Genomic DNA, 17,929 nt, shown 5'->3' on the forward strand with positions numbered 1-17,929 from the left:
ACGGGTCCGAGACTGAAACTTCTGCATCTCCTGACTGTGATCGCTGGAGTGAAACACTATAGGTCCAGATTTTGAATTGTCACTGTTACACCAGATACCAGTCCAGGACGACTTATCAACATTTGATGGATAACGGTAGTGGCATGGAATCCGGGCACACAAGCCTCTCTGTGCTGTCACATCTGATGGTGTTTCAGCTCTCCACTCATTCGACATTGCGGCTGAGGAGAGAATGAACAATGTTTGGTAATGGACGACTTGTGAACACACCGGACTTGATATCCACCCCCTGTATCTCTCTTGCACTGTGGACGTGGTGTGTACCGAGTGTGGGAGACACAAGGAAACCCACCAGGCCTCCTCATGGTTGGAGGGGACATGTTAGTTGTTTGTGGGGGGGGGGGGGGGGGCTCGTAGCAGGTTCATTCTCTGTTCTCTCATTGGCCTCAGGACCGATGAAGTCCAGCACTGTCAGGAAGAATCAACGACAGAGGTGTCATCTAACACTGCAGGAGGAAATGGAGTGGCCAAAACTGGTCTACGTTCCTCTGTTGGGAATCTCTTCCTGTTTGCTCTACCACGTGTCACTGTCTCTGCTCCTTCCATCCTTCCACTACACTGGATCCATCAGATCTTATGGATCTAGGAATGAACGTGGATCATTATTATCTAAGGGATCCCCGTGGGACTCCCACAGGTACAAGGATGCCGACGTGCCTGTGACTGAGTACCACAGACACCGGTGACAGACAGACTGGAACAGGGGTCTGTTCTGGCAGTTCCCACGCTAAAGGTGCAGCTTTCTCACAACCTGTCCCAGTCAACAATACAACAATCTCACACACTGTCCTGCTCGTACTACTGCCCAGTTATGTGCATCATCACTGTATATCACACTACGGCGATTTAAATCTTCTGGAACATAAGAAGCTGGACTTAGCACAATACATCACAGGTAAATCCTTCCCGACCATCGGAAGTCTCCACAACAGGCGCTACCTCAAGAAGGCAATGTCCATCGTCCAACATCCCCACACTCCACACCATGTCATGTTCTCACAGCTCCCATCAGACTGGATCAGTGACAGAGGAAGACTCCCTCCTTCTCAATAACTGTGCGGGATGGTGATCCAGGGCTCCAGGGCTACTCCGGTTCCCCTCATGCACCGGGACAGGACTCCCTCAGCAGAGCACGGCCTCGATTGAGGCAACAGTTTGAGAGAGTAACCCCACTGGTGACTCTCCCCTCACAGGCGATCCCTGTTCTCCAGGGCTTTCCTCCTCCCCAGAGGATGGGTGCTCTGGGCACACAGTCTCAACCGAAGGCAATTCTGCCACCTCACACGCCCTCTCTAAAATGGTGCCGTGCACCAGCCTGGACTTTGCATGCTGAAGAGAAGCCACCCAGCCAGAGGCCCTTGTGTGACAGGACTTTCCTCCAGCTCTGGGGAGACATACTCTGAGCATACGGCCTTAACCGGAGGTAAATCCTTCCCCTGGATTGCAGACTCAGAGACACATCTCTCCGTATCTTCAGACCACAGGGGTGCTGTGGCACGCTGACCTCCATATCGGAGTCTCCCTCAGACTCGGGCACCACTTTCCGTACCCGGCTTCCCCAGGCCTTTGCTGAATCTCAGACACCATAGGGCCCTTCGGGTCGGGTTCAGGAGTCACCTCCTGCCCCTCTCCTCCGGGGGAGAGGCCTCGAGATGGTTGTTCTTTCTCTTGGCCTTCCTACCAGATACCCGATCCCACCGCTCACTGTCATCTACGCTGCGCCCAGCCCCGACATTCACCACCACGGGTGGGTGGGGGGAACAGCAGGGGTAGGGACAGGTCGGGAAGGCTCAGCAGTGCTGCCCTGTGTCTCCGAAGTGAAGTTCACAGCCTGCGAGTATGTCCAAACTCTTTACAGACCAGGCATGTCATCTCTGGACTGTAATAATGCCCCTAAAATTGCACCTGAAAGCCCCCATCTGCATCCCCACTCCATTCCAGTTGCATCAGCAAGCGGCGCTGAAATGAGAAAAGGTGATCAAACCCCTGCAGAGGTGTCCTGTACCACACTGGGGTGGTATTTGACCGCACCAAGAGAGCACAGCTGGGGAGGAGGGTCGTACCAGGGATATTGGGGGTGGGCGTCGGAAAGAATAACCAACTTCACAGAAGCCCACTCACGGCCAAGAACACAGCTCTCCGAACACCGAAGATGGAATATGTGCTTCCTGTTGAATTTTGTAGACTAACAAGACGATCATGACAACCAACAGCCTCAGCCATGGCTTTTAAAGCACCATTCCTCCTGACTGAAGTTGGTGCAGCACATTTCATTGCAGGGACACACCTCTCCCAAACATAAGGCAGAACCACTCGTCCAGCAGTGTGACCCTCCCACAGTGTGACTCTCCCTCAGCACTGCCCCTCACACAGTGTGACTCTCCCTCAGCACTGCCCCTCACACAGTGTGACTCTCCCTCAGCACTGCCCCTCACACAGTGTGACTCTCCCTCAGCACTGCCCCTCTCACAGTGTAACTCTCCCTCAGCACTGCCCCTCACAGTGTGACTCTCCCTCAGCACTGCCCCTCACAGTGTGACTCACCCTCAGCACTGCCCCTCACAGTGTGACCCTCCCTCAGCACTGCCCCTCACACAGTGTGAATCTCCCTCAGCACTGCCCCTCTCACAGTGTAACTCTCCCTCAGCACTGCCCCTCACAGTGTGACTCTCCCTCAGCACTGCCCCTCGCACAGTGTGACTCTCCTTCAGCACTGCCCCTCACAGTGTGACCCTCCCTCAGCACTGCCCCTCACTCAGTGTGACTCTCCCTCAGCACTGCCCCTCACAGTGTGACCCTCCCTCAGCACTGCCCCTCACACAGTGTGACTCTCCCTCAGCACTGCCCCTCACAGTGTGACTCTCCCTCAGCACTGCCCCTCACAGTGTGACCCTCCCTCAGCACTGCCCCTCGCACAGTGTGACTCTCCCTCAGCACTGCCCCTCACAGTGTGACTCTCCCTCAGCACTGCCCCTCACAGTGTGACCCTCCCTCAGCACAGCCCCTCACACAGTGGTTCTCCCTCAGCACTGCCCCTCACACAGTGTGACTCTCCCTCAGCACTGCCCCTCACACAGTGTGACTCTCCCACAGCACTGCCCCTCTCACAGTGTGACTCTCCCTCAGCACTGCCCCTCACAGTGTGACCCTCCCTCAGCACTGCCCCTCACAGTGTGACCCTCCCTCAGCACTGCCCCTCACAGTGTGACTCTCCCTCAGCACTGCCCCTCTCACAGTGTGACTCTCCCTCAGCACTGCCCCTCACAGTGTGACCCTCCCTCAGCACTGCCCCTCACACAGAGTGACCCTCCCACAGCACTGCCCCTCTCACAGTGTGACCCTCCCACAGCACTGCCCCTCACAGTGTGACCCTCCCACAGCACTGCCCCTCACAGTGTGACTCTCCCTCAGCACTGCCCCTCACACAGAGTGACCCTCCCTCAGCACTGCCCCTCACACAGTGTGACCCTCCCTCAGCACTGCCCCTCACAGTGTGACCCTCCCACAGCACTGCCCCTCACACAGTGTGACTCTCCCTCAGCACTGCCCCTCACACAGTGTGACTCTCCCTCAGCACTGCCCCTCACAGTGTGACTCTCCCTCAGCACTGCCCCTCACAGTGTGACCCTCCCACAGCACTGCCCCTCACTCAGTGTGACTCTCCCTCAGCACTGCCCCTCGCACAGTGTGACCCTCCCTCAGCACTGCCCCTCTCACAGTGTGACTCCCTCAGCACTGCCCCTCACACAGTGTGACTCTCCCTCAGCACTGCCCCTCACAGTGTGACTCTCCCTCAGCACTGCCCCTCACTCAGTGTGACTCTCCCTCAGCACTGCCCCTCTCACAGTGTGACTCTCTCTCAGCACTGCCCCTCGCACAGTGTGACTCACCCTCGGCACTGCCCCTCTCACAGTGTGACTCTCCCTCAGCACTGCCCCTCACACAGTGTGACTCACCCTCGGCACTGCCCCTCTCACAGTGTGACTCACCCTCGGCACTGCCCCTCTCACAGTGTGACTCTCCCTCAGCACTGCCCCTCGCACAGTGTGACTCTCCCTCGGCACTGCCCCTCACACAGTGTGACTCTCTCTCAGCTCTGCCCCTCACAGTGTGACCCTCCCTCGGGTCCGCCCCTCACACAGTGTGACTCACCCTCGGCACTGCCCCTCTCACAGTGTGACTCTCCCTCAGCACTGCCCCTCGCACAGTGTGTATCTCCCTCGGCACTGCCCCTCTCACAGTGTGACTCTCCCTCAGCACTGCCCCTCACATTGTGACCCTCCCACAGCACTGCCCCTCACAGTGTGACTCTCCCTCAGTACTGCCCCTCACAGTGTGACCCTCCCACAGCACTGCCCCTCACAGTGTGACTCTCCCTCAGCACTGCCCCTCTCACAGTGTGACCCTCCCTCAGCACTGCCCCTCACACAGTGTGACCCTCCCTCAGCACTGCCCCTCACACAGTGTGACCCTCCCTCAGCACTGCCCCTCACACAGTGTGACCCTCCCTCAGCACTGCCCCTCACAGTGTGACCCTCCCACAGCACTGCCCCTCACACAGTGTGACTCTCCCTCAGCACTGCCCCTCACTCAGTGTGACTCTCCCTCAGCACTGACCCTCACTCAGTGTGACCCTCCCACAGCACTGCCCCTCACACAGTGTGACTCTCCCTCAGCATTGCCCCTCACTCAGTGTGACACTCCCTCAGCACTGCCCCTCACAGTGTGACCCTCCCACAGCACTGCCCCTCACTCAGTGTGACTCTCCCTCAGCACTGCCCCTCGCACAGTGTGACTCTCCCTCAGCACTGCCCCTCGCACAGTGTGACTCTCCCTCAGCACTGCCCCTCACACAGTGTGACTCTCCCTCAGCACTGCCCCTCGCACAGTGTGACTCTCCCTCGGCACTGCCCCTCACACAGTGTGACTCTCTCTCAGCTCTGCCCCTCACACAGTGTGACTCTCCCTCAGCACTGCCCCTCACACAGTGTGACCCTCCCTCAGCACTGCCCCTCACACAGTGTGACCCTCCCTCAGCACTGCCCCTCACACAGTGTGACCCTCCCTCAGCACTGCCCCTCACAGTGTGACCCTCCCACAGCACTGCCCCTCACACAGTGTGACTCTCCCTCAGCACTGCCCCTCACTCAGTGTGACTCTCCCTCAGCACTGACCCTCACTCAGTGTGACCCTCCCACAGCACTGCCCCTCACTCAGTGTGACTCTCCCTCAGCACTGCCCCTCGCACAGTGTGACTCTCCCTCAGCACTGCCCCTCGCACAGTGTGACTCTCCCTCAGCACTGCCCCTCACACAGTGTGACTCTCCCTCAGCACTGCCCCTCGCACAGTGTGACTCTCCCTCGGCACTGCCCCTCACACAGTGTGACTCTCCCTCAGCACCGCCCCTCGCACAGTGTGACTCTCCCTCAGCACTGCCCCTCGCACAGTGTGACTCTCCTTCAGCGCTGCCCCTCACACAGTGTGACTCTCTCTCAGCACTGCCCCTCACAGTGTGACCCTCCCACAGCACTGCCCCTCACAGTGTGACCCTCCCACAGCACTGCCCCTCACACAGTGTGACTCTCCCTCAGCACTGCCCCTCTCACAGTGTGACTCTCCCTCAGCACTGCCCCCCACACAGTGTGACTCTCCCACAGCACTGCCACTCACAGTGACCCTCCCACAGCACTGCCCCTCAAACATTGTGACCCTCCCTCAGCACTGCCCCTCGCTCAGTGTGACTCTCCCTCGGCACTGCCCCTCACACAGTGTGACCCTCCCTCAGCACTGCCCCTCACTCAGTGTGACTCTCCCTCAGCACTGCCCCTCACACAGTGTGACACTCCCTCAGCACTGCCCCTCACTCAGTGTGACCCTCCCTCAGCACTGCCCCTCACTCAGTGTGACTCTCCCTCAGCACTGCCCCTCGCTCAGTGTGAATCTCCCTCGGCACTGCCCCTCACACAGTGTGACTCTCCCTCGGCACTGCCCCTCACACAGTGTGACCCTCCCTCGGGTCTGCCCCTCACACAGTGTGACTCTCCCTCAGCACCGCCCCTCGCACAGTTTGACCCTCCCTCGGGTCTGCCCCTCACACAGTGTGACTCTCCCTCAGCACCGCCCCTCGCACAGTGTGACTCTCCCTCAGCACTGCCCCCCACACAGTGTGACTCACCCTCGGCACTGCCCCTCTCACAGTGTGACTCTCCCTCAGCACTGCCCCCCACACAGTGTGACTCTCCCTCAGCACTGCCCCTCACAGTGTGACCCTCCCACAGCACTGCCCCTCACTCAGTGTGACTCTCCCTCAGCACTGCCCCTCGCACAGTGTGACTCTCCCTCAGCACTGCCCCTCACACAGTGTGACTCTCCCTCAGCACTGCCCCTCTCACAGTGTGACTCTCCCTCAGCACTGCCCCTCACTCAGTGTGACTATCCCTCAGCACTGCCCCTCACACAGTGTGACTCTCCCTCAGCACTGCCCCTCACACAGTGTGACCCTCCCTCAGCACTGCCCCTCACACAGTGTGACTCTCCCTCAGCACTGCCCCCTCATAGTGTGACTCTCCCTCAGCACTGCCCCTCTCACAGTGTGACTCTCCCTCAGCACTGCCCCTCTCACAGTGTGGGTCTCCCTCAGCACTGCCCCTCACACAGTGTGACCCTCCCACAGCACTGCCCCTCACTCAGTGTGACTCTCCCTCAGCACTGCCCCCACATAGTGTGACTCTCCCTCGGCACTGCCTCTCACACAATGTGACTCTCCCTCAGCACTGCCCCTCACACAGTGTGACCCTCACTGAGCACTGCCCCTCACTCAGTGTGACTCTCCCTCAGCACTGCCCCTCACTCAGTGTGACTCTCCCTCAGCACTGCCCCTCGCTCAGTGTGAATCTCCCTCGGCACTGCCCCTCGCACAGTGTGACCCTCCCTCGGGTCTGCCCCTCACACAGTGTGACTCACCCTCGGCACTGCCCCTCACACAGTGTGACTCTCCCTCAGCACTGCCCCTAACAGAGTGTGAATCTCCCTCGGCACTGCCCCTCACACAGTGTGACTCCCTCAGCACTGCCCCTCACATAGTGTGACTCTCCCTCAGCACTGCCCCTCACTCAATGTGACTCTCCCTCAGCGCTGCCACTCACACAGTGTGACTCTCCCTCAGCACTGCCCCTCTCACAGTGTGGGTCTCCCTCAGCACTGCCCCTCACACAGTGTGACTCCCTCAGCACTGCCCCTCGCACAGTGTGAATCTCCCTCGGCACTGCCCCTCACACAGTGTGACTCTCCCTCAGCACTGCCGCTCACTCAGTGTGACTCTCCCACAGCACTGCCCCTCACTCCGTGTGACTCTCCCTCAGCACTGCCCCTCACTCCGTGTGGGCCTGCCTCAGCACTGCACCTCACACAGTGTGACTCTCCCTCAGCACTGCCCCTCTCACAGTGTGACTCCCTCAGCACTGCCCCTCTCACAGTGTGACCCTCCCTCAGCACTGCCCCTCTCACAGTGTGACCCTCCCTCAGCACTGCCCCTCACGCAGTGTGACTCTCCCTCAGCACTGCCCCTCTCACAGTGTGGGTCTCCCTCAGCACTGCCCCTCTCACAGTGTGACTCCCTCAGCACTGCCCCTCTCACAGTGTGACTCTCCCTCAGCACTGCCCCCACACAGTGTGACTCTCCCTCAGCACTGCCCCTCTCACAGTGTGACTCTCCCTCAGCACTGCCCCCCACACAGTGTGACTCTCCCTCAGCACTGCCCCCCACACAGTGTGACTCTCCCTCAGCACTGCCCCTCTCACAGTGTGACTCTCCCTCAGCACTGCCCCCCACACAGTGTGACTCTCCCTCAGCACTGCCCCTCTCACAGTGTGGGTCTCTCTCAGCACTGCCCCTCACACAGTGTGACTCCCTCAGCACTGCCCCTCACACAGTGACCCACCCTCAGCACTGCCCCTCACACAGTGTGACTCTCCATCAGCACTGCCCCTCACACAGTGTGACCCTCCCTCAGCACTGCCCCTCACAGTGTGACTCTCCCTCAGCACTGCCCGTCTCACAGTGTGACTCTCCCTCAGCACTGCCCCTCACACAGTGTGACTCTCCCTCAGCACTGCCCCTCACGCAGTGTGACTCTCCCTCGGCACTGCCCCTCACCGTGTGACTCTCTCTCAGCTCTGCCCCTCACAGTGTGACCCTCCCTCAGCACTGCCCCTCACACAGTGTGACCCTCCCTCAGCACTGCCCCTCTCACAGTGTGACCCTCCCTCAGCACTGCCCCTCTCACAGTGTGACTCTCCCTCAGCACTGCCCCTCTCACAGTGTGACTCTCCCTCAGCCCTGCCCCTCACACAGTGTGACTCTCCCTCAGCACTGCCCCTCACACAGTGTGACTCTCCCTCAGCATTGCCCCTCACACAGTGTGACTCTCCCTCAGCACTGCCCCTCCCACAGTGTGACTCTCCTTCAGCACTGCCCCTCCCACAGTGTGACTCTCCCTCAGCACTGCCCCTCCCACAGTGTGACTCTCCCTCAGCACTGCCCCTCACACAGTGTGACTCTCCCTCAGCACAGCCCCTCTCACAGTGTGACTCTCCCTCAGCACTGCCCCTCACACAGTGTGACTCTCCCTCAGCACTGCCCCTCACACAGTGTGACTCTCCCTCAGCACAGCCCCTCTCACAGTGTGACTCTCCCTCAGCACTGCCCCTCACTCAGTGTGACCCTCCCTCAGCACTGCCCCTCACACAGTGTGACTCTCCCTCAGCACTGCCTCTCACACAGTGTGACTCACCCTCGGCACTGCCCCTCTCATAGTGTGACTCTCCCTCAGCACTGCCCCTCACACAGTGTGACTCTCTCTCAGCTCTGCCCCTCACAGTGTGACCCTCCCTCGGGTCTGCCCCTCTCACAGTGTGACACTCCCTCAGCACTGCCCCTCTCACAGTGTGACTCTCCCTCAGCACTGCCCCTCACACAGTGACTCTCCCTCGGCACTGCCCCTCACACAGTGTGACTCTCTCTCAGCTCTGCCCCTCACAGTTTGACCCTCCCTCGGGTCTGCCCCTCTCACAGTGTGACTCTCCCTCGGGTCTGCCCCTCTCACAGTGTGACTCTCACTCAGCACTGCCCCTCACATAGTGTGACCCTCCCTCAGCACTGCCCCTCACACAGTGTGACTCTCCCTCAGCACTGCCCCTCACCCAGTGTGACTCTCCCTCAGCACTGCCCCTCACACAGTGTGACTCTCCCTCAGCACTGCCCCTCACACAGTGTGACTCTCCCTCAGCATTGCCCCTCACAGTTTGACCCTCCCTCGGGTCTGCCCCTCTCACAGTGTGACTCTCCCTCGGGTCTGCCCCTCTCACAGTGTGACTCTCACTCAGCACTGCCCCTCTCACAGTGTGACCCTCCCTCAGCACTGCCCCTCACACAGTGTGACTCCCTCAGCACTGCCCCTCACCCAGTGTGACTCTCCCTCAGCACTGCCCCTCACTCAGTGTGACTCTCCCTCAGCACTGCCCCTCACACAGTGTGACTCTCCCTCAGCACTGCCCCTCACACAGTGTGACTCTCCCTCAGCATTGCCCCTCACACAGTTACTCTCCCTCGGCACTGCCCCTCACAGTGTGACTCTCCCTCGGGTCTGCCCCTCTCACAGTGTGACCCTCCCTCAGCACTGCCCCTCACACAGTGTGACTCTCCCTCAGCACTGCCCCTCACACAGTGACTCTCCCTCGGCACTGCCCCTCACACAGTGTGACTCTCTCTCAGCTCTGCCCCTCACAGTGTGACCCTCCCTCGGGTCTGCCCCTCACACAGTGTGACTCACCCTCAGCACTGCCCCTCTCACAGTGTGACTCTCCCTCGGGTCTGCCCCTCTCACAGTGTGACTCTCCCTCAGCACTGCCCCTCACAGTGTGACTCTCCCTCAGCACTGCCCCTCTCACAGTGTGACTCTCCCTCAGCACTGCCCCTCACTCAGTGTGACTCTCCCTCAGCACTGCCCCACACAGTGTGACTCTCCCTCAGCACTGCCCCTCTCATAGTGTGACTCTCCCTCAGCACTGCCCCTCACACAGTGTGACTCTCCCTCAGCACTGCCCCTCTCACAGTGTGACTCTCCCTCGGGTCTGCCCCTCTCACAGTGTGACTCTCACTCAGCACTGCCCCTCTCACAGTGTGACCCTCCCTCAGCACTGCCCCTCACACAGTGTGACTCCCTCAGCACTGCCCCTCACCCAGTGTGACTCTCCCTCAGCACTGCCCCTCACACAGTGTGACTCTCCCTCAGCACTGCCCCTCACACAGTGTGACTCTCCCTCAGCATTGCCCCTCACACAGTGACTCTCCCTCGGCACTGCCCCTCACAGTGTGACTCTCCCTCGGGTCTGCCCCTCTCACAGTGTGACCCTCCCTCAGCACTGCCCCTCACACAGTGTGACTCTCCCTCAGCACTGCCCCTCACACAGTGACTCTCCCTCGGCACTGCCCCTCACACAGTGTGACTCTCTCTCAGCTCTGCCCCTCACAGTGTGACCCTCCCTCGGGTCTGCCCCTCACACAGTGTGACTCACCCTCAGCACTGCCCCTCTCACAGTGTGACTCTCCCTCGGGTCTGCCCCTCTCACAGTGTGACTCTCCCTCAGCACTGCCCCTCACAGTGTGACTCTCCCTCAGCACTGCCCCTCTCACAGTGTGACTCTCCCTCAGCACTGCCCCTCACTCAGTGTGACTCTCCCTCAGCACTGCCCCACACAGTGTGACTCTCCCTCAGCACTGCCCCTCTCATAGTGTGACTCTCCCTCAGCACTGCCCCTCACACAGTGTGACTCTCCCTCAGCACTGCCCCTCTCATAGTGTGACTCTCCCTCAGCACTGCCCCTCACACAGTGTGACTCTCCCTCAGCACTACCCCTCACACACTGGTATCTTGCCCTTCCAGTTTAAGATGGCGTTGGTGAAGCAAGGCGACAATTTGCTGATAACAAAGCTGTGAATTATGGTATTAATCACCGTTAATCGATAGTCTGTAACTTGATCTTTTGAACTGCCTGTATGACCTGGTATTTTTGCGGTGTGAAGTCTGGGAAGTGCAGGACAGTTGTGACATGGCCTGTAAGGGTCGAATCGAGACATCTGGACGAGGTCCTGAGAGCGGGGAATGAACCAATGTTTGGCCATTGTTGGGGCAAATTTTAGGCAATTTGATGTGGCAGAACAGAGGCGTTGTGACGGAGGGAAGGCAGAGTGGAAATGATGGGACCTGTGCCCGATGGCGCATCGAAGTTTGGCAATTTCAGTGCCGGGACAGATTGAAAAGGTGAGGGTGTTGGGGCGGGGGACGAGGCTCAGCTCGCTGTTCCCCGACATATCTCAAGATTGTATATATTCTACATACTCCGATAATAATATACTTTGAACTTTGAAGTATGGGAGCTAACTGCTGATGTGTGATATCGAGATACTAACCAGCCGAGTTCTGTGAACTGCCCAACACCCGTGGTTTCAGACATTTCCACCGTCAGCAAGACTGAACCAACACTGTTGAGTTGTCACTGACTATTCTTATCGAGCCAGTGATGTCCCTGTGAAGCTGTTCACCAATCAGCCGGGCTCTCGCCCCACTGCCCCACACGTTCCATCCCCGAACGATCCAATTCCCACCGGTTAATCTTGTTAAAGCTGCTTCCACGACCCTGATGAGAGACTGAGTTACAGAGAGAGGTTGAACTGGTTGGGACATTCTTCATCGGAGTGTATCATACAGGGTGATCACATTGAGGTGTTTAAAATCATAACAGACATAGACAGAGTAAAAGTTCACAGTCTTTTTCCCCGAGTTGGGAAATCAAGACCAGAGAGGCACAGGTTTAAAGTGATGGAGGAGAGATTTAATGGGGACTCGAGGAGCAATTTCTTCTCCCAGAAAGTGAACAATATAGAAGACCATAAAACTATAACACACAGAAGTAGAATGTCACCTTTGAGGTCCTTACTAATCAAAAACCTATCAGCCTCTGCTTTAAATACACCGAATGAATTGGCCTCCACAGCTGTCTGTGGCAATTAATTCTACAGATTCAACACACTCCGACTGAAGAACTTCTTCCTCTTCTAAAGGGATGATCCTGTTCGGAGGGAGTGCCCTCCAGTCTGAGACTCTGCCACCTGTAGGAAACGTCCTCTCCACGTACACTCTACGAGGAACAAGCGAACATATGAACAAACATATGAACAACATATGGACAGGAACATGGAGAGATGTGTAGAAGGATATGGGGCAGAGGTGGACAAATGTCTAGATGAAAGGTCTTGGCCCAAAATGTTTATTCCCCTTCAGAGATGCTTGCTGACCTGCTGAGTTCCTTCAGCGTTTTGTGTGTGTTGTTCAAGATTTCCAGCATCTGCAGAATCTCTTGTGTTTCTCAATAATTTAGATGGGAATCTTGGTCAGCAGGTACAATTTGGGCTGAAGGACCTGTTTATGTGTTGTATGACTCTGGCTCTTTCAGCTAACCAGTCGGACACACAGCCCAGCCCCCTACTCAGCCCTGAGTACCCTGGTTAGTGTCACACCAGCCAGACTAGAGGAAAATCAGGGATTTGCTGCCTGAGCTGCTGCTGATTTACCTTGAAGAAGTGGCAGGAGGAAGTACACCTTTCCGATTGTTCTCAGATCCAGCATATTCCGTCAGTTTTCCACCCTTGGACTGAAAAAGAAATTAGTTACAATGAATCTCCAGCAAACTGTCATGGTTCCAACATCAGTGTGAGAGACAAGAAGATTCCCAGACTGTGCCACACTATTCCCATCAGTAATCCCACGCACTGCTAATTCATTCCTTTTTAATTTTATACAGAACATCTTAAGGGGGCTTTGAAAACAAGGGCACATGAAAGGGGAACTGGGCCCCGGTGAACCAGAAGGGAACAGGAAACTGACACAAAGTGGTGAAGGAGGTGTCTGACACATTGGACGTATTGTCAAGTCAGGTCACTTTTATTGTCATTTCGACTATAACTTGGGGGAAGAAACTGTTACATAGTCTGGTTGTGAGAGTCCAAATGCTTCGGTGCCTTCTCCCAGACGGCAGGAGGGAGAAGAATTTGTATGAGGGGTGCGTGGGGTCGTTCATAATGCTGTTTGCTTTGGGGATGCAGCGTGTAGTGTAAATGTCCGTCATGGCGGGAAGAGAGACCCCGATGATCTTCTCAGCTGACCTCACTATCCGCTGCAGGGTTAGGGTTTATTGTTTATTAACATCATATATTCACAGGGTTCAGACAGACAATATTTACAAGACAGTAATACAGTGTATGCAAATTAAAATATGGTTATTGCAGTCTATAAAACAGTCAATATCCCAGAGGGTGCACTGTTCCTGGAAGTCCCCCATTGTACACCTTGCAACCGTGTGCTCCCCCTGCAAGGACAGCCAGGAACAAACGTATTCTCGGAGAAGTGCATGTGGTCTGACACTCCATCATTACCGTCCATTTTTTTCTAAAAGTGCTGCAATCACTCAATACAATCCCACTGACGGTACAGCACTCCCTCAGTACGTTCCCTCTAACAGTGTGACACTCCCTCAGTACTGACCCTCTGACAGTGTGACACTCCCTCAGTACTGACCCTCTGACAGTGTGACACACCCTCAGTACTGTCCCTCTGACAGTGTGACACACCCTCAGTACTGTCCCTCTGACAGTGTGACACTCCCTCAGTACTGTCCCTCTGACAGAGTGACACTCCCTCAGTACTGTCCCTCTGACAGTGTGACACTCCCTCAGTACTGACCCTCTGACAGTGATATTCCCTCAGTACTGACCCTCTGACAGTGTGACACTCCCTCAGTACTGACCCTCTGACAGTGTGACACTCCCTCAGTACTGACCCTCTGACAGTGTGACACTCCCTCAGTACTGACCCTCTGACAGTGTGACACTCCCTCAGTACTGTCCCTCTGACAGTGTGACACTCCCTCAGTACTTTCCCTCTAACAGTGTGACACTCCCTCAGTACTGTCACTCTGACAGTGTGACACTCCCTCAGTACTGTCCCTCTGACAGTGTGACACTCCCTCAGTACTGTCCCTCTGACAGTGTGACACTCCTTCAGTACTGACCCTCTGAAAGTGTGACACTCCCTCAGTACTGTCCCTCTGACAGTGTGACACTCCCTCAGTACTGTCGCTCTGACAGTGTGACACTCCCTCAGTACTTTCCCTCTAACAGTGTGACACTCCCTCAGTACTGTCACTCTGACAGTGTGACACTCCCTCAGTACTGTCCCTCTAACAGTGTGACACTCCCTCAGTACTGACCCTCTGAAAGTGTGACACTCACTCAGTGCTGTCCCTCTGACAGTGTGACACTCCCTCAGTACTGTCACTCTGACAGTGTGACACTCCTTCAGTACTGACCCTCTGAAAGTGTGACACTCACTCAGTACTGTCCCTATGACAGTGTGACACTCCCTCAGTACTGTCCCTCTGACAGTGTGACACTCCCTCAGTACTGACCCTCTGAAAGTGTGCCACTCACTCAGTACTGTCCCTCTGATAGTGTGACTTTTCCTCATTTCCATCACTCGAATAATGTTCCCTGTTCCCAGTCAGTGGTCTTTCAAAGTACAAAGGTCATTACATGGAGAGAGTGCAGGGTAGATTTAGGAGGGTGTTGATCAGACTCGAGGGACAGGGATATGCAGGGACATTGTATATGTTGGGATTTATTCTTTGGAGCCAAGGAGAATGTGGGGTCTCTTCTAGAGGTACATAAAATCATGAGGGGTGGAGATAGGATGAATAAATGCAGTCTTTTACCAGATCTACTGAATTAAGAAACAGAAGGCTCCTATTTCAGGTAAGAAGGGAGAGATTATATAGAACCTGAAGAGACATTTTTTTCACTCAGTGGGTGCCCTGTACCTGGAACAGGCTGACAGAGAAAGTTCATGAGGCAGTACAACTACATTTAAAATGCAGTCAGGCAGATAAAGTACATTGATCAGAAAGTTTTAAAAGGTTATGGGGAAATGCTAGCAAATAGGATTGGCTTAGTTGGCATGCATTGGATGGGCTGAAGGGCCTGTTCCTGTGCTGCTTGACTCGACCATCATTCGACAGTGTGACACTCTTTGAGCACTGACACTGTGGTGGTTTGTCTGATGTGCGACACAGTCCACTGAGGTACGGGGGCATCATGTTTAGCACAACACTTTACAGTACCAGTGACCAGGGTTCCATTCCCACTGCTCTCTGTAAGAAGTTTGTACATTCTGTGTGGCTTCCTCATACATCCAAAGACACACTGACTGGCAGGTTAATTGGTCATTCTGAACAGAAGAAAGGGAAGGAGGAGAGGCATCGGAGGCAGGTGATGGGCACAAGAGAAAAGGGGTGAGTGGGGAACCAGAATATGGATTGGGTCAAGAGAGAAGGAGTAAGGGAGAGAAATTACTGGAAGTTAGAGAAATCGATATTCTTGCCATCAGGTGGGAGGTTACCCAGATGGATATGAGGTGTGGCTCATAACCTGAGTTTGGCCTCATTGTGACAGTAGATGTGGCCATGGACAGACATGTCAGAATGGGAATGGGTATTGAACTGGGTCACCGATGGAGGATCTGCCTTTTGCAGTGGATGGAGTGAATATATTCAACAGAACAGTCCTTCAATCTGAGTTGGGTGTTACTGATGTAGAGCAGTGCAGACCGAGAGCATCGAATACAGTCGATGACCCTGACGGAACCTCAGGTGAAGTGATGTGACACATGGAAGGACTGCTTGGGGCCTTGATTGATGGAGAGGAAGGTTGTCAAGGGGTAGGTGGGAGTAGGGCAGGTGTAGTTTCTGCCCCTCCTCCCTACATCTTATTTTGGCTCCTGCCCCCTTATTCCTAATCCTGTTGAAGGGTCTCGGCCCAATCACTCTGTTTATTCCTCTCCAGTAGTAACACAGGTGGATGGGACGGTGAAAGAGGAGACAGTATACTTCCCTTCATGGGTCAGTGTGCACAGTATCAGAGTTGGGATGATATGTTGCAATGTTACAAGCCTCCGGTCAGACTGCACTCGGAGAACTGCGTGCAGTTACGGCCATCACACTATACAGAGGAAGCTATTGTGCTGGAGAAACTCAGTGGAGAGTCACCAGAATGCCTCTTGGATTGAGGGACATTCATTTTCTTTTCTCTCTCTTTTTTCCCCTCTCTGTCTCTCGTCCTCCTCTCTCTATCTCCCTCTCCCTTTCTCTAGCCCTCTCACTCTCTGGAGTGAAGGAGGACAAGGAGTGACCTGATAGGAATAGAGTGCTAGGAGAGGTACATACAGTGGGGATCACTAAAATGCCTCCTGGGTTGGAAGACATCCATTTTACTGACATACAGAGCTTGTTCTCTATCTTTCTTTAGTCTCTCTCTCTCTCTCTTCCCCCCCCCCTCCGCTCCCCCTGACCCACACACCCTCACTTCCAAACCCTTTCTGCCTCTTCCTCTTCCTGTCCCTCACCCTCTACTTCTCCCTCACCGATGCCCTCACCCTCTCACTCTCCCTTACATTCATACTCTCCCTCCCTTCCTCTCCCTCTCTCTCACCCTTTCTATTCCTATCAGGTCACCCCTTATCCTCCTTCACTCCAGAGAGAGAGAGAGGGTTCTCTTCTTCCACCCCCTCTGTGTCTCCCTCTTCCTGTCTCTCACCCTCTCCTTCCCCCTCACCTATGCCCTCACCCTCTCCCTCTACCTCACACTCCGCCTTTCCCTCTCTGTCTCCCTCCCAACATCTCCCTCTCTCTCACCCTTTCACTCTCTCTCTCTCTGGAGAACAAGGGGTGATGTGATAGGAATAGAATGCTAGCAGAGGCACAGAGAGGGTTGATCACTAGAATGTATTTTTGTCATGGTGAGGTGTCAGCAACAAGAGGATGCAGGGCGAAGGTGCCAACGAGGGGTTTCAAAGGGGGCCTGAGAGGAAATTATTTTCTGCCTGTTGATTAATGAATGCATTGCCAAAGGGATTCCAGGCAGATACATTCAATATGTTTAAGAAGCATTTGAACAGGCACAAGAATGGGAGGAAAAGTCACCCTCTCAGTCTGAGAGGGACTGATGGGAATTTACGAAGAAGGAGATATGGAATTGTAAACAGACTGGACTGAGAGTTTGTTGAGCAACAGGAAAGAATTAAATCTGAAAATGTTATCTTTCAGAATGAATGGAAGTACAGAGTGGATCAGATCACTGAACTGTTCCCACAACCGATAGACTCACTTTCAAGGATTTTTCTTCTCATGTTCTCGATATTTATTGTTTTTTTTTCTTTTGTATTTCCACGTTTGTTCTCTTTTCACAATAGTTGATTGTCCGTCATTTTGTGTGTGGTCTTTCATGGATTCCATTGTGCTTCTTGGATTGACTGTGTATGCCCACAAGAAATTCATTCTCGGGGTTTCCTGTGGTGACACATATATACTTTGATAATAAATTTATTTCAGCTTTGCACTTTTGAAGTGCATTCTCTTTATGAGTATATGTTAATGTCTGGAAATTTTGCACTGGACAGTTTCTAAGCTGACAGATGAAGTGAACTTGGAGAAGGGGTAGATCGTGGGAGAATTCAAGGAGATAAATATAGGACGGGGAGGCAGCAGAGAAGGGACAGGCGTAGGTTTTCACTGAGAAAGGGGAAGTGCTAAATGCAGGGAGGAAGAAAGAAAAGAAGATGCAATTCTGCAAGCTGTACTAGAAAGGGGAAAGACTCGGGGAAAATGTGCTTAGTTCATCACAGGGGGCAAGGCAGGGTGAAGAAGTGACTCGAGAAATGTTTTGAATAGTGGCAGAAGCTGGAGATCACTTTAACCAGAGGG

Source organism: Hypanus sabinus (genome assembly GCF_030144855.1).
Source record: "Hypanus sabinus isolate sHypSab1 chromosome 1 unlocalized genomic scaffold, sHypSab1.hap1 SUPER_1_unloc_11, whole genome shotgun sequence".
NCBI classification, from domain to species: Eukaryota; Metazoa; Chordata; class Chondrichthyes; order Myliobatiformes; family Dasyatidae; genus Hypanus; species Hypanus sabinus.